Raw genomic sequence first — 22,274 nt, forward strand, 5'->3', positions numbered from 1 at the left:
CATACAAAATTGTCTTTTCATGGTTTTAATTTATACTATTTTACATTGCTTTTTCCTTTAAGCATTTATTTAAAATTTTTAAGTCACTATTAATATTGAAGTATTGTTTTTAAAAATATTAAAACCTTATTCCTTGGTAATATTTTTTTTTCAGTTCCATGAATTCTGGTCAAAGAAAAATATTTACCCCTGATATTTACATTCAAGTATATAACACTAAAAATAATAATAAAAGTAATAATGACCAACTTTTTAGACATTAGAAATAAAATTCTAAGTTGAATGGTTATATAAATGCAAATACTATTGTCCTGAAATGGCAAAGAAAATATTTAACTTTGTATTCACCCATTTTTGCTCAAAATAATCTATAAAATTACTTTTACTGAATAACTTCATGAGATATAAAGAAAAAATAAAGACAAGGTTATGTTTTATGAATCTGAACTTTTTCATTATACTGGCTAAGAGATCTTGAGCAAGTCATTTAATTTTCTGAGCCATAGTTGCCTGTCTATAAATTATGAAAAAATATATTTCCACTATTATTAATATTAAATATAATTATCCATAAATGCTTTTATAGTTCTTGATAAAACGGGAGCTATTTCATAAAAATACTTAGAGTAAAAACTAGATTGCATAATCCCTTTGAAAGTCTTTTGACATTATAATGCCATATTATAATAGATTCTAATGTTTTGTGTAACGGTAAGAAAGGTGGTTGGTTGTCCTTGTATACAATGAACACTATGCTAAAGTCTCAGATAGATCTAAGGAATTTATTCGCTATAGAAAATGGAATAAGAGATTAGCAAGAATATTTGACAGTCTCTATAGGAATAAGAAAGTTGAGTTCCAAGAATGAATACTAGAAAAACAGAGAGACAGACAAAAATGAAAAGAAATTGAATCAGAAAAGTATAAAGTACAAAGAAACTTAAGTGAATAAATAGAAAGGAAATTGGTGTTTTCATTAGTGAAGAGTAGAACCAGTAAAAGAGAAAATCAAATACTTGTTATGATGGTTTAACTTGAGTTACTGTCCCAGAAAGGAAAGAAAACAAAACACAAGAAGAAGTAATTAAAATGGATTAGTAAATGTAAGAAATATATGGATGATAAAAGTTGCAAAATCTAAACCAGAAAAATAAGATCCTTCTGTAGTTGAAATTAGGACATTGAAGCAGAGAAAATTACCCAGATCAAAATCTATTAAAATGTATCTAAGCTGGAAGACATCCCGAATTTGCAAATTAAAAGAATTAACTCTTTCAGGTAAAAGTAATTAAATCCTCTCAATTCATCACTTTAAATGAAGAGATAAAAATACATGTAATTTATGGAGAAATAAATAAGACCCAACACAGGGACAAAAATAATATCAGCACACTTTTTTTCTGATAAACTGAACACCAAAAAGTTAATGTTGCAGTAGCTAAAGAATTGTGAAGGTTAAAAAAAAAAATGTGATTCCAAGCTACTCTGAGAGCAAAGTTTTCATTTATGTATGAAGAACACTTACAAAAACACAGATGTCAGAAGTGTTTAACATTCTCAGTTAAATGCATCCAACCGCAGTTCAAAGTTCAAAATAAATTAAAAGCAGTTGAATTCCAACATCAATAAAAACCCAAGGTTCTGTGCACGAACTATATTCAAATATTAAAAAAAGAAAAGATAAGAAAGAATATGAAAAATTATAATAAGAATATACTACTGATAGAGAGGAAGTTAAATAAATTATAACAGAATCGGATGTACAACTTTAGGGCAACCTTAAGAATCTAGACAAATGGGCAACCCACTTAAAAAAAATATTTTACTAAGTTTGTTTCAACTAGGGAGAAGAAAATGTGAATAATTCAATAACGATAAAAGAAATTAAAAATAATCAACCTAGTTTAAAAAAAAAAAAACCTCAAGAGGTCCAGAGTGTCTAAGGGCATATGGCAAATCTCCAAGTGACTCAGATATAAATTCTATGTTATATTAAAAAAAAGTTTCAGAGGATAAGGCATAACAGAAACCTGAAAACTCATGAGGTTCATGAGGTTAAAGTAACTCAGAATAAAACCAGACAAAGATTTATTTAGAGGATATGCAACCCAGCATTGCTTTGTTTATAATGCTAAGAGTAAAAGCTTCTTAAATCTCATCAATATGACAGTGGTTGAATAAAATATGGTACATCCAATCTATGGAAAACTATCACAAGGTTTAGCAGAATGATAGAGACCTATAAATAATAACATGTAACAATTCTCAGGCATATTTTTAAGAGATAAAAGAAAGTCCAAGAACAGCAGCACAGGTAGAATCACAGCATTTATATAAAGAAAAATAATTGTAAGCATCTGTAATATATATATATATTTAATATATTTATATATATATAAATACACAGTAAGAGGACTGGAAGGAAGAAGATGACTGGAAAAGGAATGAAGGAGGAATTTCATTTTTTGTTTTGAATTATTATGTATAGCTTGATTCTTTTATAATGACAATATATGTGTTATGTTTACACAAAAGTTGCTGAAAACCAAAGCAAAAGAACCAGTTCTACGTAGAACTATATTACTTATATCAACTTTTCTCAACTGCAATATCTTGGTTTATCCTAATCAGTTTTGAAGTTTATCACAATATGTTGGTATTATTAAAGAAGAATAATTTTGAATAATCTATTTCTAAAAAAATGAGATTAGGGTCTGGATTTCCTCTGTTGGAACGTTCCTCTTCCTCCCACGGATTCAATATTTGTTTTTGAATGCGAAAGGAAGTGGTAGAATTATAGCTAGTACTTTTAAATGTTGTATGGAATTGGATATGTAAATGGAGTGTGTTTCTAACATCAAAATAGGCTACAGGAGAAAAACCCTCAAAAATATTAGTGGCTTATAATAAGCTCTTTTCCTTTTTTTTTTTTTTTAAAGATTTTATTTATTTAACAGAGAGAGAGAGAGAGAGAAAAGGCCAGCGAGAGAGGGAACACAAGCAGGGGGAGTGGGAGAGGAAGAAGCCGCTCCCAGCAGAGGAGCCTGATGCGGGGCTCGATCCCAGAACGCAGGGATCACACCCTGAGCCAAAGGCAGACGCCTAACGACTGAGCCACTCAGTCGCCCCTAATAAGCTCTTTTTCTAACTCATGCTAAACTCCTTATGAGGTTTAGAGAGGTTTCTGTTCCATTGCAGTCCCTATGAAACATGAGCTGATGAAGAAACTATCATCTTGAATGTTGTCAGTCTTGTCTGAAGAGAGTAGCTTACAATGGCACGTAAATACCGTAGCCTGGAAATGACTGTTTTTCACAACTACTTGGACATGATTCCATTCAACCGCTAAGAGGCCAGGAACTGCAATTTTATTATGTGCCCAGAAGGAAAATTAGGGATACTTGGCAAATAGCAATAATGACTGCCACAGTGTTGTACTTGGATATTATAATTGGAAGCTGAAAACTGCTGATCTCTGCAATCTACGGATATTCAACAAAATATTTATTGTACATATTTATAGATATAATATTCAATTTAATTATCATATTATGGAATTAGAGATCACAGATATGGAGATTGGCAGATCGTGTTTAGAATCCGTTAGATTAATTTTGTGACCTTGGACATTTTACTTGAACACTATAAATGTAATTATTTCTTCTTTAAAGAGAGGTGATAGTAAGTAAAACAACTGCTTTTTCCTATATGAACTTGATATGATTATCTTTATGAGGTGCTTGTCTGAAGTTGAGCCTTCACTATTAGTGCTAATAGTGACAATGGCATTATTATATGCACAAGTTTTATGACCATCTAATGGTCATATATATTTTATATTTAGAAAGTTCTTCCAAATATTTTAATTCAGTACTTACCCTCCTGTGAGGTTAAAGACAGATTAGATTATCTACTTTTTATGTATAAGACAATTGAATCTCTGGCAAAATTACTCCAGGTCACTTACAGTGACTTCTTCAATGTCTCTAGTCAAAGAAATTGAAGAGCCCAGAATCAAAACCTGACCAACAGACTCTACTACAGATTAAAAAAGGAAGAAGAAGGAAAAGGAACCTATGTACAGCATATATAGCATGTAGCTGAATCTTAAAAGAGGTTAAAAACACATTTTATTAATCAATATTGAATCAAACAACATTCTTATTCCATATCAGTAATGCTGTGAAGACAACTAATTGTTTAAGATATGAATTGAGAGGATTCAATGTTAACCTTGATTTACATGCAATGCCAAATGCATTGTCAAGGAAACTTGTCAAAAATAATTAGAAATATCTTAATAAGCAGACAATATTCATAATCCCATATTTTGCTTATTTTTCTGACTTTCCACATTATAAAAGTATTTCTTAGTACATCAGTTCAACTCTACTTGTATGGTTAATTACGCCTCTTCTCAAATTGGCACTGATAGTTCTTTTTTCAATGCTATTCCTGGACTCGATAACCTTACCCACAAATTGCCTACAGAAATTGCTCTCCACTCTGATTTTCTTGGACATAATGGGTCCCAGTGTGCCCACTGCTCATCTCACTGGCTTCCAGAGACGCCCAGAATACTTGTGCCTTCCTTTCTTTAAGGACCAAATGTTCTTGACATGTCACTGTCAGTACTCTCATTTAGATCTCCTGTTACTGCTTCCTTGCCATTTCCGAAGAACATCTTATTAAAGAGACAGTACTCAAAGTTATATGCAGGATGTTGATCCAAAACCACTGTTGCATGGCATTTCTAGCCTGAGGCAAACGTTCAATCTATTTTTGAATAGCTACCATGTAACTGCAGGTGGATTCTATTTCCATGCATCCCAAACTGAAAATGTAATAATTGAATATTTTAAATGAGTAAGAGTTTGAAGCATATTTAATTAGATCATGGTAAGAAAGACTTATTTAAATAAAATATTCTGAAGATTTATGATAAGAATCAAGACCATGAGATGTCCATGTAGATTTGCAGTTCAGTATAAATTCCAGGTTAATGCAGCTTCACCACAATCAATACTTACAACCCATTTCAGGTAGAACATTCTTACCTCAAACTACGAGAGAGGTGCAGCTCTGGGATCCTGTTTTATCGGGACGGAAAATAAAGCTTATAACATTATGTCATTTCTCCAAAGTGTGACAAGTTGTAGTCAGGCAGTGTATCTTCAGAGGCACTGATGGTTACTCTCTCAATAGACCATGTTCTTTCTTCTATCACAAAATGCTGTAAGATGCAAAATACTATGACTGTGTCTTAGTGGGCTCTGAAGTTTCCTAGCCAAAGCACTATCGACATTTTAGATCAAACATTTTGTTCAGGGTTGGGGATCTGCATCTCGAGATATTTAGCAGCATATTTGGCAACTACCCACTGGATGCCAGGAGCACCCTACCCCCAGTTGCGACAACCAACAATATCTACAGACAAAATTGCACTTGGTTGAGAACCACGGGCACTGGTTTAATAAAATCTATTATATCTATTATATTTGCTATTTATATTTATATTATAGATATTTATATTATTTATATTTATATTAAAATCTATTATAATTCAATCCAGACTGGAAATAGTCTATTTCAAGTAGACTATTATTCTTTAAAAACAATACTATTGTTTAAGGATGCAATATAACAAAACATTAACAAACGAATATATGTACATCCTTTCTGTATGTATTTAAGAAAAATATATAAAGAGAAGAAACTGTGACTCATATTTATTATATACACAAAATAACTTATCAGTTTGTTGCTCCTTTTATTTACTTATTGGAGAGGAAGAGAAAGCGGGGTGTGGAGGGGCCAAGGGAGAGGAGAGAGATAGTCTCAAGCAGACTCCGTGCTGAGCGAGGAGCCCATCTCAAGGCTCCATTCCTAACCTGAGACCAGGGCCCTGAGACCACTACCCGAGCGGAAACCTAGAGTCAGACGCCCAACCAACTGCGCCACGCAGGCACCCCTGTTCCTTTTATTATCGTAGGCAGTGCTAGTGAGTAACCAACTCTTTGACATCTTTTATTATGGATAACTTTTTCTGTATGATAAGATATGTGATTTTGTCACATTGTTTGTGACCCAGAATCCCTTTGACTTTTGCATATATTATGTGTACAGACCTAGATAACAAAAATAATTATGTTGTACTTATATGTAGTTTATTGAAATTGATACAAACTTAAAATTTTTCTGCTCTAATTTTTGGTTTCTGAAGATTTTGGTATTTTTTTTAACACACAGGCAAAGTTTTTAGCGAAACAACTGTTTAATAAAAGTTTAACACTGGAGAGCACTATATTACTAGATGTAAAAATTGAAAACTTTTTTTTTTTTTTTACCCTCTGCCACCTGGCAAGTCAACACATTAACATATTTGTGTTTTACACAGATTCCTTCTCATATCTATTTAGAAGTAGTTATTTCAGGTCTTTTCTGAATAGGGATAGAAATATATATAGACATGTGAATGTTAAACATATACAGAAAAATTGTTGTATGGCTTAAATAAACTAGAAATGTGGGCAAAATAAGAATGAGAAAATAGAGAAGATAGTCTGAATTCAAACTCCAAACTCTTTGTCTTTCAATTGCTAGCTGCTGGAATCTCTGTATAATTCTTACATAATTCTTACACCTGTAGCTGGGCTGCTTGGAGTCTACGGCCCACACACGAGGGTCCAGATTCAGCCAGATATTTGAGTCTATACACAGTTTATATCCCGTCTTTACACAGATGTTCAACTCCCTTTCTTGGCTCAGTGCTTTGAAGTTTTTCTACCCTCACTGCCTAAAGGCTGTGGGAGCCCTGAACTCTGTATTCTGGTTCCAGACAATAAGACTGTAAGTTTCTTCCTAAATTTTAGTGCTCATGATATCAACTGGCACCTTCAGTCAGGGAAAAACCATAAAAAAGAAAAGAACAAAAAACTCACTCAGTGCCTTCACTTCTGCCAGTTTCTGCTTATTTGGGTTGCTTTCCATTTCCTTTAAGTACTTTTTGTTTCTGTGTTTTCTTTTTACATTTTTTTTTTCAGTTTCTAGTTGCTATCCATTGAGGACTAGTCCCATCAAAGTGGTTTGTCCACAGTCGGGAGCCAGTGTGCCAACACCTTCAGGATTCAAGGTGAAGCACAGGCTCCAAATCGGAAGTTTTATAGTTTTCTTCTTCTTCTCCTTTTTTAATCTTGCTGATTTAAGAGCATATTTAACTCTCTTAAATGTACCTACTTTTGACTAATGGAATTGCATGCTTTACTGATCATAAGTTGTAGAGTGTATTTTATTTGTGCTAATTTACATAATTTGCTGATTAAACTACATATTTAATCTATTGACCTTTACACATATCTTACTTACACAGGCTTATAATCAAAGCATATACTTAGCTGGATGGTGTTTATATCTTATAAATTTATTTATCCCTTATCAACCTCCGAAATACTAGAGACAAGGGCCACATGGTCTCGGGTAAGCAGGAGTCTAATATTTTCTTCTTTCGAAAATGCATACTTTTTGTTGTATTTGGTTAATACCTCTGCTCTTTTCCTTAAGTTCTATTGCATTAATTTGTCTTTTTATGTTACTATTTTTTCTCCCTTCTGTTTTCATTAGCTTTATTTCTTTATGGCTGTCTCTATGCCACATTCTGATCAATCATAAATATATTCTTGATAAGCTCCAACATACATGGAGCTAAAATTTTGCCCCTGGAAATTTTAATGAAAACACGATCTTGCATAGATTGGTTGTCTTGCTTTGTCCAGTCTTTCCTCTGACTGAGAACTGCCTTGTAAAAAATATTTTTATATTCACTAAACATTCTTGAATTTGGTATACGTTCTAGTAGGGGAAGAGAGGGAAGGAAAGAAACAATTGAAATATGGTAAACTAAATGCTATGCGCTTAATGTGCTGTGGTTTGCACATAGGAGGGACAATTAACCCCTACTTGCATGGGAAAAATATATTTAAAAAAAAAAAAAACACCTGAAGTTGACTTTATAGCTGACTCTTGAAAGATATCTGGTTGTCTTAATAATGTAACTTTATTGACATAGCATTTTGGTATTTGACATTTTCTACTGTGGGCTATTCTTTTAAAAAAGAACTGGTAACTAAGTAAAACATAAACTAAAGTAATGTTAAGGGCTTCAGCCATTAGCACATTTTCTTAAAAGATTAAAGATGTGAAATCCAAAGAAGTTAATTGATTGCCCAATGCCAAGAGCTAGGTACTGGCAGATTTGGACTTGGTTTTAAGAATGCATTATTAGACTTTGATGTGACTACACAGAGTTTGTTGCCTAAGAATAAAAATAAAAAATAAATTTCAGGGGCAACTGGCTGGCTCAGTTGGTTAAGCAGCCGACTCTTGCTTTCACCTCAGGTCATGATCTCAGGGTCATGAGATCAAGCCTCATGCATGGCTCTGTGCTTCGTGGGGAGTCTGCTTGAGATTCTTTCCCTCTGCCCCTAGCCCTGCTGGTCCACACACATGCTCTCTCTCTTTCTAAAATAAATCTTTTTAAAAATAAATAAGTAAATAAATTTCAAAGATAGATGATGCATTATCAGATGAAACAGCACAAAAAAAAAAAAAAAAGAAAGGAAGACAAGAGTTGCAAAGTTCTAAATGGATAAATAGAATTCAAGCACAGGACCTCTGACTGAATCATGTATTAATTCATGTCAGTGTGCCATGCTGTCAAGCCTATTTTGAAAATCTATTTCTTCACAAACCACAAAGCCCCATAATAGTACACTATTTGATGTTTGTATTGTAGATCTATTTTTAATAAACTTAGTTTAGCATATTAATCAATTTACAGAACAATTTTGAAGATGGTACACAGTTCCTAGGGCACCACACACCCAATTTCCACTATTATTAACATCTTACATTAGTATGGTACATTTTTATAATAATTAACCAATAATTATATATTATTATTAACTAAACTCCTTACTTTACTCAGGTTTTCTTAGTTTTTACTTGTTATCTTTTTCTCTTCTGGGATCCCATCCAGAATACATTACATTTAGTCAGCATGTTTCCTTATGCTCCTATACCTATGACAATTTCTCAGATCTTCCTTGTTTTTGATGACTTTTGTAGTTTTGAGGAGTATTGGTCCTATCTTTTTTAGAATGTTTCTTAATTAAGATTTGTCTGATAGATGTCTCATGATTGGACATTGAGTGTGTTCTGGGGAGGCAGAGCACCATAGTGATGTGCCATTATCATCACATCACATCACATCAAGTGTACATACTATCAGCGTAACTTAACACTGTTAATGTTGCCTTGATGACCTGGCTGAGACAGTGTTTATACGATTTCTCCACTGTAAAGTTACTCCTTTCTCCCCCTTTCAGTATTGCACTTATTGAAAGGAAGTTATGTGCATCCCACACTCAAACAATGGGGAGTTATATTCCCCTCCTTGAGGAATGAAGACCTGCATAAATTATTTGAAATTCTCTTGCATAGGAGATTTGTCTAGAATCTTCATTTTATGTTATTAATTCACTTCTATCAGTATAGACTCATGGATGTTTATTTTATATTTTAGAAAATAAGCTGATACTACTTTATTTGGTTGCTCAAATTGTTTCAGCTTTGGCTATCATGAACTCTTCCAGGGGTTCCTGTATCCCATTTAAAATATCCCCATCATTTGTGTGTGTGTGTGTGTGTGTGTGTGTGTGTGTATGTGTACTGAACACCTCCTTGTTTTATGATACCACAAGATGCTCCAGGGTCATCTTGTATATTTCTTGCTTCTGTCCTAGAACAAGCCATTTTTCCAGGGATCCCCAGTTTCTTTTACTCAAGAATGATATTATAAACCAATATCTGGATGCTATGTTAGGTATACTTGTTCCTACCAGGATGTTTTTGCTTCTAGGCATAGACAGCTGATTTAGCAAGGAAGGATATGTGAGTATACTGATCCATGTGTATATACACATATGTATATACATATCTATAAATATTTCTACATGTAATGGTCTGTATCTCCATTAAGCAAAATATGAATTAATACTGATGTCTTCACTCTGATCCTTTAACACGTAGATCGCTTTAGCCTCCTCCTTTTATTATCTATATGCCACAACTGTAATAGTTAGAAACTTGGCTCCCACCATCTGCCATCCATTTAATTAATTGTTCGATTCCACTACACATGTATAGCAGTATCAAAATTGTTAACCAAAGCACATACCCCTGTGGAAACAACTGTATCAACTATGGTTCAGTGCTTATGTTCAGCATAATCACCACTGAAAATATACGGATGACAAATTGCACTTGATCTGCCCTCATGGAAAGATTATTTGCAAAGTACATATCTGATACAGAGAAAGCAGAAACTGACTCACACGGTCATCTGATCTTTTAAAGATGCAAAGGCATCTTTAAATTGAATGGGGAAAGGCTAGCCTTTTCAACAAATGGTGCTATAACTCTTGGTCATCCTCATGTAAAAAAGTAAACTTAGACATAGAACTTTCATAAGATATCCTTTATTATGTTTTATAAGTTTATTTCTCTTAGACTTTTTTTTAAATATGAAAATGTATTTATTTTATTTTGAAAGGCACTTTTGTTGGATATAAGATTATTGATTGATAGGGTTTTTGTTTGGGGGTTTGTTTTGCTTTTTTACTTCCAACACTTCGAGTATTCTGTCCCACTGCTTCATGACTCTAGTTTTCAGATGAGACGTCAGCTGTTAATTTTATTGTGCTTCCTTTTGTACATAAGTCATTTTTCTTTTGCTTTTTTCAAGATTTTGTGTTTGGTTTTTAGTATATTGACCATAATGTCTTTGAGTATGGATCTCTCTGCAACTATCCAACTTGGACTTTGTGGTGGCTTTTTGGATGTATAGATTAATGTTTTTAACTGTTTGGGAAACTGTTCAGTCATTGTATCTTCAAATAATTTTCTTCTATTTTCTCTTCTCCTGAACTTCCATTACTTGTATATTGGAGTACTTAGGGAGTCCCACATTTTTCTGAAAGCTCTGCTCATTTTTCCTCATTCATTTATTTCTCTGTTCTTCAGATTGCACAGTATGTTTTGATATATCTTCAGGCTCGCTGTATCTCTCTTCTGTGAACCTAAATGTACTGTTGAGCTGTACTGTTGTGAATTTTTCACTTCAGGAATTGTACTTTTCAACTCCAGAATATCTATTTGATTATTTTAATAATTTCTATTTCTTTATGGATTTTTTTAATTTAATGAAACATTGTCATAATATCTTCCTTTAATATTTTAGGGATAGTTTCCTTCAGTTCTTTGAACATATTTATGGAATCTGCTTTACATTCTGTCTGCTAAGTTCACCATCTGGGCTCCTTCAAAGATAGTTTCTAATGCCTGTTTTTTTCTTGTATAAGGATCACACTTTTATGTGACTATATACATCTCATAGTTTTTTAACTTTAGTTAAAAACTGGGCATTTTGATAATAATTATAGTAACTGTGTATAATGGTTTTACCGGGTCCTTTTGTTACCTGTGGGAGAGTTTGACTTGTGTGAATAGAAATGTCCATCCTTGGATTCCCCACGAGAAGGTTTAGGTGAGGATGGGCATTGGAATGAAGACAGGCAGAAGAAAGTAGCAAGCACAAAGCAGTTAATAAACATGAAAGTACACTCTCAAGGTGGAAGAGCAGGGCAGGTTCCTGGAGGTAGAACCAGCTCTAGGTTGTTTTGGGATTGGATATTTGTTGCATCTCCCTGGGGTGGGAGGAGCTGTGATATACAGTGGGGTGCTCTCTAAAGGAAGCTCCTTCCAATCATTTGGGGAACTCCTCCGACAGGTGGGGACAGGGAGTTTTTGACCCTACAAGGTTTGTACCAGAACTGTCATGGCAGCCTTTTTCTGTGGGGTTGGGTTTGGGGTGTGTATGGGAGGCTGTACCTGCAATGCAAATGCATTATAATGAGTCTAGAAGTTACCCTGGGGCAGAAGTAGAAGAGGAGAACAGTATGTTCTGCACTGGTGGTTCTTTTTCTGTCGGCCCCAAGGTCTTGGAAGCCACAAGGTTGGGATGTTGTGCTTTCAGGCTTCTAATATGTAACCCATTTATCACCCATCCTTGTCTCCAGCTCACATCTCTACCATTCTCCTTCAAAGACCTGGGGCCCTTGTCTACCTTCTACCTAACCTTTTATTTGTTTAGTTATTTGGATGATCTAATTCTGTGAAATCTACTTACCTCTGCATTGTACAGCCTCCAGTGTTCTACTAAAGTTCATTTCTCCTTTCTTTCTTGCTTGCTTTCTTTTTCATTTATTTATGTTTGTTTGTTTGTTAGACTGGATTTCTACAGCTTGCCCCTCAACCAACATAAGACACTTACTGTCAGAAGTTTTGATTAAGGTCTCTTCATCAGTCATATTTTTTCCTTTACCATTTGATTTCTGTAACCCGGAGGCTGCTGTATCAGTTTATGGCCATAACTGACAAAAGTAAACACACCTTTTTTTCTGAAAATATTCTGTCTGTATTGTTGATGACTATAACCTATTTGTGATTAGGGAACTGCTGTTCTTAAGCTACAGACAAGAATTTATTTCTTTAGTCCAAGTACTCATGATCTTTCTTTCCTATCATTGAATTATAAATATACAGAGAAATGGTATTTTTTTTCACTATTGTGTCCTCAGGAACTAGGAGACTGTTAGATTCATAACAGATGTTTAACTGTTGTTGAATGAATGGATTAGCATTCTTCACTATCCCTTTCTACACTATTTTAATATTTGGTGACTGTCTCCTTTAATGAAGCTACTTAGTGAAAATTATGATAAAAATTCAGATATTAGTGTGCAATTCTAAAGATTAGACTTCAGTGTCTTTACCAAGTATAGTTAAAGTATATCATATTTCTGTGACTGCAACTTTTTTTTTAACTTCTAAAGAAAAGTAACTTGTTATCAAAGGAATCACTTTTTTTAAATTTTCTTTAAGGTTCTATAAACATGTGAATGTCTTAGCTCTTGCATGGTTGCTTTTTATGTCTTGGAGCTACTGCCACTTGGACTAATATGAGATAAATGTGACAAGGGGTGTAAACTGGTGTAAACTGTGACTTGCCATCTAGAGTCCCCTCTAGGAATGACTGCCTTTAACCTTTACAGACATTTATTGTACTGAAGAAAATTATCTCAACCAAAGTCATACCTCCTTTCAAGGGGCAACCCACATTCAGTAACTGATAAATGTGGGGGTGAAAGTCCTGCTCTCTAACTCCAGGTCAGGACTATTCAGAAGTGCCATTGACTCTGCAAATGTCTCTGTGGGCTTAGGTGAGAACTTCATTTAAAGCACATCACAACTAAGCTTCTCCCTCTCCTAGTCCTGCCCCTTTCTATTACATTCTGTTGGCATTGACTAAGGGAGTCCAAACCTATAAACATCCTGCATATGCATCTGGACCTCAGAGTGTTCAGGGTAACCCAACTCTAACAATGCCCATTTGTATAGTTAAAATTGGTTAGATAAATTTTTGTACTTTTACACAATGGAATAGTATGGAAAATTTTAAATTAATTATCTGTTTCCCATCTCTATTGCTATATTTATCTATATATCTATATATAATACCTATATCTATATAGGTATATATGTGTGTTATTTATATCTGTATATCAATATTTACTGTCTATAAAAGATAATTCTGGTAAAAAAGGAAACACTTAGTATGATTATAACATAAATTATGGAACCATTTGTTTAAAGAGAAGGATATGTCAGAGTAAATATCAAATAGGTACTGCTGACTTTGAGGAATGATATAACATGAGGTTGTTCTTTTTACATATCTTTTGTTTAACATTTTGTAATGATTATATGCTATTTTAGAATAATAAAAAAGAGATTCACAGGCCATAATAATTTTTTAAATGATGATGATGATGATTGTTATGCACTGAAGTGTTGCCCCTCACCCCCCCCCCCCATTCATAAGTTGAAGCCCTAAGCCCCAGTCTAACTGTATTTGGAGATAGGTCCTTTAAGGTGGTATAAGGCTAAATGGCATCAAAAGGGTAGAACCTGAATCCAAAAGGACTAGTGTCCTTATAAGAAGAGGAAGAGTACCAGGAGAGTGCATATACTGAGAAAAGGGCCTGTGAGGGCACAGTGAGGGCACACTCTCTCTGGTAGGCCCGCCAGAGAGAGTGGCCTTCCCAGAAACCAATTCTGCCAGGATCTTGATCTTAGACTTCCAGTCTCCACGACTGTAAGAAAAAGGTTTCTCTTGTTTAATCCATCCAGTCTGTGGTATTCTGTTATGGCATCCTTGGTAGAGTAATACAATGAAGGTACCCTCTAGGTTAAAAAAATACAATGATGTTGATGATGATGCCATGATGACAATATTTTATTTAAATTTTGCAAGTGTTCGTGATGAAGTTCTGTGAATGCAACTTCTGAAGAGGCATTTAAAGTTTAAATGCAATTAATGTTTTATTCAGATGACAAATTATCATCTTGACAAATATGATTCTTCATTTAGGAACATATCTCAGTATTTATTTCAATATGTCTTTATTTCTTTTACCCTCTGCATAACTTGTAATTCTTCTAAACTGTTTTTTGGTTTATTCTTATATATCTGATTTTTTAGAAACCAAAATGAATTTGCTATAAACAACGTATTTTTCATTTTTTATTGTTAATCAATTCTTGCATTGATTATGTGTGAGTCAAACAATAAGAGAATATTAAGGTCATAGTACATCATGAAATTAACTTAAATTTTAGGTATTTGCACAACATTGCTGATATAATCTTGTCGTCATGTTAGTTGCCATTATTTTTGTTTTGTTTTTGTTATGGTTGGAATGTGTCTAGTGTTAGTACTGCCCATTGCAAGAGCACTGCTGTTATTAACACTTAGACAAGTTGACAGTGTTCACTGAGTATTTTAAGATTTTCCTCAAAACACTGGAATAAGATATTTCAGTGTTATGACTATGATGGTAATATTACCAAAAGTTTGTTAGTCACATCAATGTTTTCGTGGGTATCATGAATTATAGTACTTTCCCATTAAACTATCCTCTAACTTTGCAGTAATATTTTATTTTTTTAAAGATTTATTTATTTATTTTAGAGAGAGAGTGCATAGCAGGGGGAGAGGGAGAGAGAGAATCTCAATGGATGCAGGGCTCGATCTCATGACGCCAAGATCATGAGCTGAACTGAAATCAGAAGTTGGACACTTAATCGATTGAGCCACCCACACGCCCAGTTCGTAGTAATATTTTACAGGCAGCAAAAGGGGCTTCTGTTTATAATTAAATGTGCAAATGCCAAGAACATGAGTTCTGCTGCACCAGAAATTTACATTCAGTCTGTTATTTCTAACCAGTTGTTAATGCATCACCAGAAATGGTTGTCAAAACAGATCCAGTAAGTCACAGGTTTTCCCCAACACTGACATTTGCTAATGAATAGTAAAGAATGAAAACAACGAAGAAATAGCCACAAGCTCATCATTATCCTTTAGAAGTTTTAGATTTCCAAAAGTCTCTTTTGGCATTCTGAGATATAGTTTTATTTCAAAGTGACAAATGCCAACTGCATGCAGTACAGCTGAACACAAGGAAGCCATTTAGTTTTGTGGTCTTTTCAGTTTTTATACCTTGATTGTCATGTAGCTAAAGAGCCTATGTGACTTACCTGTACCAATCACTTGATAATTTTCATTGTTAATCCAGCTGCATCCCATAAATCCAAACCATGGTTTCATGTGTAGTAACCAATCAAATTCTATAAGAACTTAGAGAAGAACTTAAAAGCTCCTTAGCATGTTTACAAAGGGCTCTGGTTGGGGGTCAAAAGCTGAGGGACTGCTGTGCAAGTAGGTACCCTAGGAACAGGGCTGAGCCCCAAATGGGCTCCTAGGAGATGGAGCTGGGAAGGAAGGTGAGGCCCAAGGCCAACTGTGGTTCTCTGGCACCTGTCACAAATGCTGCACTATTGGTTCTGAATTTTTTATCTCCAGATTCTAATTTATACCTATGCAAAAAAATAAATTATGCCTAGGAAAAAATAAAAACAAAAAAACAAAATAAAGACATAGATTCAGAGGGCAATGCAAGCACAGAAGCAGGCTGTCTTTCTGATTATGTACTAAGTACCTAGGATAATTAGGTACTTCCTCCTGAAGGATGAAGGAAGGAATTTAGAGACCCAATGTTAACTATTTTCTTCCAAGTTGCCATGTAGGAAGTTGCTCAGTGGAACTGAATCTCATTTTTTAAGAGGAGAGAGATATTTAGCTTTTTATGTGAAATTTCCTATGGATAATACTGGCTGAAATTTTGTGTAGTATTTGGCCCATAAGCTGTCATATTGTTTTTTCTACTGTAGATATAGTGAAGCCTTTTTCCCTCTCTTACTGTTTTCTTGAAACCAACGCAATGATCAAGAAACAATTTGCACATTGAAAAGCCTCATCATGGGGCCATTACTTAACAATTCAATTACCGTATTTATCTTCCTTAAGAGATAGCGGACAAATTGGATAAAATAATAAGGAGATATATTATTACATAGAATAGGAAGTCCAAAGGCAGGGCAATTCAGAGATTGGTTGATTCGGCTGCTTGGCAACATCCTAGTTCCACTTGAACTTGTCTCCTGCCTTTTCCCTCTATCTCATGATGAGGGATAAGGCTCCTTATAGAATAGCAAAAAAAAGCAAAAAAGGATCATCACTGGGTTATGTGAAATAAGAGTGAAAGAAAACTTCTAGGAAGTATCCCAAAGTCTTTCTCTCATTTCTTAATGGCCAGAATTGTAATGTATGTCTCTGCCTGAATCAATTACTTGATGAGAGGGTTAAGCGGACCACGATTGCCTTAGAGCAGTAGCGATACAATGGTGAGCTTTTGAGGCTATGGAGAGATCCTGCCTCTACTGAAGGACATGCCCCCTCACCAGGTACAGTGAGTTGGGAGTAAAAAAAAAAAAAAAAGTAAAAAGCATCCTTCTTACATTAGTTTCAATGCATAAACCTATGTTGTTACTTTCTTGTCCAATCCCACCAAACTTCCAGCTGATGTACTCATTTTTAAAACCTGTGGCTTTCTTCTCTCAAGTTCTCATCATGCTACAATATGTCATCAAATAATTGTCTTGAATAAATTAGAAAAAATTTCCTCTATCTTCATATGTCACAGCAATATTTTTGGAATAGAATAGATGCCTTGACATTTACCAACATTATGTTTGCCAATGTACTTTTAAATTACATGATGGTATAGAAATATGATGGTATCCTCTGCAGCCTTTGGCACAGTATTACAAATAGAAGGGGCCTGACATATATTAATTGTGTAATTTAAGTATCAAATTGTTCATGGTCTGAAATAGGTTTGCTGTTTACATTTGATATGTGTCTCTTCAAAACCAGTGTCATATAAAGCCAGATATAATAAAACCCTTTTATTCCTGCCCCTGTTGGAAATTTACTTTTGGAATACTTCATTTTTAGAATATATCCTCCATGGTTGCTATTTGCCCATATTTTACTCTTTAGTAATGTACTTTAAATATATATATATGAATTGGTTCGCATGGTTGTGGAGACTGACCAGTCCCAAGGTCTGCAATCCCTGCAGTCAACAAGCAAAAGACCCAGGAGATCCAATGGTTTAACACCCTGAATAATATTTGACCAAATATATAGGTATCTCATGGTCCAATCATGTTGACATATTAAAGTTAACCATCACAATAAGTATATTCCACTATGGTTATGCTCCGAGAGAACATTACGAATTTATTAGGCAAATAGCAGCTGAATCTCTTTCTAGCCAAGAGTTAATCAGACCAATACAAATTTAATTTTGTTAATAAAATTATGAACATAATCTGAAAATAAAGGCAATGAGTGCTACAGCAGAAGGCATGTATATGAATCAATATTTTAAAATATTTGGCTTAGCTTATTACCCATATTATTCTAAGTATGTCTAATGCAAATTGGCCTATGTGTGTGACTTACTTTTCTTTCAAAAATATCGTCAGGGTAAAAGCCTTGGAAGACTCTCTCAGGATATAGTTAGATCTTACAAAATATAGCAAATGATTTATATCACAACTGTCATGACTCATAAATTCAAGTATTCTCTACCATATTTTCTGCCCATTTCCAAACACCAGATTATCTCTTTAGTCCTTCAATTATATTTAGCTGTATGTGGGGGAAGAGGGTAAGGGAGGGGGAAATTACCCACTGTGTTATAATTCTGTATTGATATTAAACTAAAATAATACAACTAACATAGATTTAGTAAAGAAAAATATATATTTTGGAAGGACTTCTCAGAAGACCCAAAATATATCTTACCTGAAAAAGATACGTAAGCATGCATTCCCTCAGACAAAAATTATATATACAATATGGTATTTTATACAAAACATATATTTATGGAAATACTGCTTGTGCCTATTTTCACAGAGAAAAAATTTGAGTGTAAAACAAAATCAATTTAAAATTATCTTATTTCTGGGGTGCCTGGGTGGCTCAGTCTGTTAAGTGTCTGCCTTTGACTCAGGTCATGATCTCAGAGTCCTGGGATCGAGTCCCATGAAGGGCTCTCTGCTCAACAGGGAGCCTGCTTCTCTCTCTGCCTGCACTCCCCCTGCTTGTGCTCTCTCTCTCTCTGTCAAATAAATAAATAAAATCTTTAAAATAAAATAAAATAATCATTTCTTTTTGTATTTTCAATTTATTTGATCCCTGGAACAATAACCACACTACATCACAAGTAGGAGTAATGAGGGAGAAAAAAACAAGTAGAAATGCAATGATGATAGCAACATTGCTCAGTAGTTAAGTCACAATTTACTACCAGAAGTAGAGATAGGAAGGTTCCAAGATACTATCTACAGTGTTCATGACCAACAACTTTTTTACTGGTAGTAAAGAAGCTATATAAAAATGTTTCTTCTGCTGATATTGAGCACTACTTTTTCTTTGCTTTTATTTTCCCCCTTTCTACATAAACATAATTATTGTTTTCCTGTTGCCAAATCATATGAAAGTGCCAAGAAGATGTTCATCATATTTGGAATACGATTTAGATAAAGGCAGATCCAAAGGCATAAATAGAATCCATTTGGGGGAAGGACAGAGGGAGCCTCTGAATAAGTTAGCTTCTTCAAAACACCTGAAACTGTGTTACTCCCAGAGATGCCAATTGTTGATTAAGAAATGTGGAAAATTATGTCACATTCAGTTGTATTCCAGACGTAGAAGAAACAAATTAATTATTAATACAATCAACAAGTGGTGAAGTGGTGAAGGCTCAGCATTCATTCTTAACTGAGCTGCTTCTCTTTTAAGACATTCCATGTAGGAAACTGAAGCTTGAGGAAAAGCAAGAATTGACTGGCTTGATGATGGATAACTATTACTCAGAACAGGAAGGGAGTCAAAATGTATTTGTACTAATGAATTTAACCATCAAATCAGTTATCCTATTCTAATACTTTGTATTTCCCCTGATTTTTCTGGGTTATTATCTCTTCTCCTGCAAAGCTTTGGTTTAGAACATGTTGACACTGGAGAAAAAGTCAGGATAAATTATTTGTCTTCAATAGAAAAAGTTAAAGATGGACAAAAGGAATTAGTATTATTATATTGTTAAATATTTTCCTAAATATAATTCTCTAATGAAAAGTAGAAGGTACTTTTTATAGCAGGACTTCAACTCTTGATACTTTCTTAGTTCTATACCCTTTAAACTGAAATATAAAAACCAGGAACAGGGATTACTAAATAGTGGCATGTAAATTTAGGAAGAATGATACTAGTTGTAAAACTTAAATTTTAAGTTCATGGCATTGTCAAAATATTTCAAATAATTATATGAATAACACTAAGTTGATAATAAATCTGTCTCAAAGCTATGAAATGTAGAAAAATGTAGACAGCAGCATTTAAATGCACATAATAAGAAAACCCTCTTCTTGCCCAGAAATAAGTTCAAAATTCCAAAACACTGAGATACTTCTGTCTTTCAGCTTTAGGAGTTTGTGAATTAAATTCAAGAACTATTTAGGCATTGTATAAAAGCATAGGGAATAAGAAAGAAAGGTCCCTTATTTCTGATTTCTTTGAAGAACAACTTGTTGCAGTCATAATGACATCTTTGTTCTCCCAGGTAATTGAATTTTTTTGACAAATTACATATAAAGTATAACATTATTTTAACATGCCTACAAGATGGAGTAATTTGTCAAATTTGGTATCACACAAGGCGCTCCTTGTAAAATATAGACTTAAAAATGTGTAGTACAAAGTAATAGAGAATGATAGTATTTTTGTATGTTTCAAAGAAAGTTTAAAATATTAAAGCAGCATGGAACTCATGCCCATTGTGACAATTTAGACTTTCAACACAGGCACAAAATATGTATAGAAAAGTAACAATGAAACTTTGTGTTGTCCCTTATTTTCTTGTTTATTTTGTGTAAAGGATACAAAATATCAAACTATGAAGTCAGTTATCTCTTAGGTTTTGCACAATTTGATCTGAATGTATAGCTTTATATACCTTTCATTATCCCTGCTATTTAGTTTACATTATCAACTGATAGAAGTAAGTAGACTTTCTGTTTCGTTCCTTTAGCCAGGTATGGACAAAACATATAATGTGGATACTTAGTATATAGCACTTGATAAGGAAGGTAATGTTCCAATTTAAAATAGAATATAATGCATCCCATTCAGGAGTTCCTATTTGCTTTCCCTTTCAAAAAATGACAGTATGACAGTATTCTCTCTTTATGTGTATATACTCAGTATACACAGAAACTGTAACATATTCTGAATGATGATACAGAAAATCAAAATTCTCTGCATAGGATACAGAATGTTATCAAAGTCAGAAGAATCACTGCTGTGCTGTGCTCTACTCCCTAGTATGTTATAAACAGACACAGCATTTTTTTTTTCCTCAGAGGCAGCCCAAAATGCCACAGATTCAAAGCAAGGAAATGAGATTTCCTTCAAGTATTTTAGTAGGGTTCTTTCCCTTCAAGTTACCAGCTTCTATGGCTAAAAAGGAAGACAGAGAGCACCCAGCAGTCTTTCAAATCATACCAACGTAAAAAAAAAAAAAAAAAAAAAAAGTCTCTAAGTTGAAATTAGGTATGTCTGATTTTTAGGTGGTTGCATTCCCTGCATCTTTTCATTATAGGCAGAATAGAGGTCACAAGAAAATAAGTTGATCTTGAACGAGGAGCTACATACTTTGTCTTTAAGCTATTTTCTATGGTCAGTGTGACACCATGTTGAAAATAACGCAAATGCAGGCAAAGGAAGGAGACTCTTGTAGCAGTTATTCATTAGCTATCCTATGGCTAATCAGATATCAATTTAGATAGATAAGCATACTCTAGTATTTTCATAGAACAAGGACTGAAAGTGCCTATGCTTTGATTTTTCAGATAAATTACTTCAAGTATTTTGCATATTTTTCTTTGATGCATACAATTGTATAATCTTAGTGAATAGATGAATTATTATTTGTGATGTTAAATATTCTTATTTTTAATAAAATATCTGGTAGATATTGAAATGGCATTTCAAATGCAGTTAAATTTACTTACGTGTTTGAAAATTGTAAGTTAAATTTAATTCGAAATCTATGTGCCTAAAATTTGTAGATAATAAATTATTGATGTACTTTTTTTATTACACCCAAATGGCAACTTCTTATAAATGATAGCACTCTTCAAAAGCCTAATAGTTTTCTTTTATGGGAGATTTAATTAGTAGACTCTGATATATAGCCACCAAATCTGTTCTCTTCCTGAATCTCTACAGGCCTCCTGGGTTCTGCAGATGCCCAGATTAATCTAGATCCTTCAGGGGAAATTGTGTAACAGATTTCCTTATTTCTGATTGAAGAATACTTTTCCTCATTTTTCTGATTGAAAAACCACTGCAGTTTGTGTCTTTTGACCTGATTATTGTTGAAGTCACATGGTTAGTATTCTTGATGTGGACTCTAAAGGATTATACCCAAAAGACATCTAGTAATTATTCAAGTAACAGGCATGATCCAGCTTGATTGTGGTGAAAGCTACAGAGCTGAAGAGGGGAAGGGACCTGTCCATTTATGTGTTTCTCACTTTCCTATTTTCATGGGAAAGTGCAACTGAACTTTTGTAACTGAGATCCACTTTTAGCTACTAAAATGAAATTAACTTGATTATCA

At 33.9% G+C, this 22,274-nt stretch overlaps 1 long non-coding RNA gene across 1 annotated transcript in view; it reads right to left on the reverse strand.

Annotated features, from left to right (window-relative positions):
• The window catches only part of LOC103677539, a 129,025-nt gene that overhangs the window by 70,536 nt on the left and 36,215 nt on the right, over positions 1 to 22,274 (reverse strand). Inside the window, exon 2 of the long non-coding RNA XR_005832886.1 lies at positions 5,058 to 5,233. This is a non-coding gene — a long non-coding RNA (uncharacterized LOC103677539). The remainder of the gene's footprint in view (positions 1 to 5,057; positions 5,234 to 22,274) is intronic.

Source organism: Ursus maritimus, unplaced genomic scaffold (genome assembly GCF_017311325.1).
Source record: "Ursus maritimus isolate PB19 unplaced genomic scaffold, ASM1731132v1 scaffold_10, whole genome shotgun sequence".
NCBI classification, from domain to species: domain Eukaryota; kingdom Metazoa; phylum Chordata; class Mammalia; order Carnivora; family Ursidae; genus Ursus; species Ursus maritimus.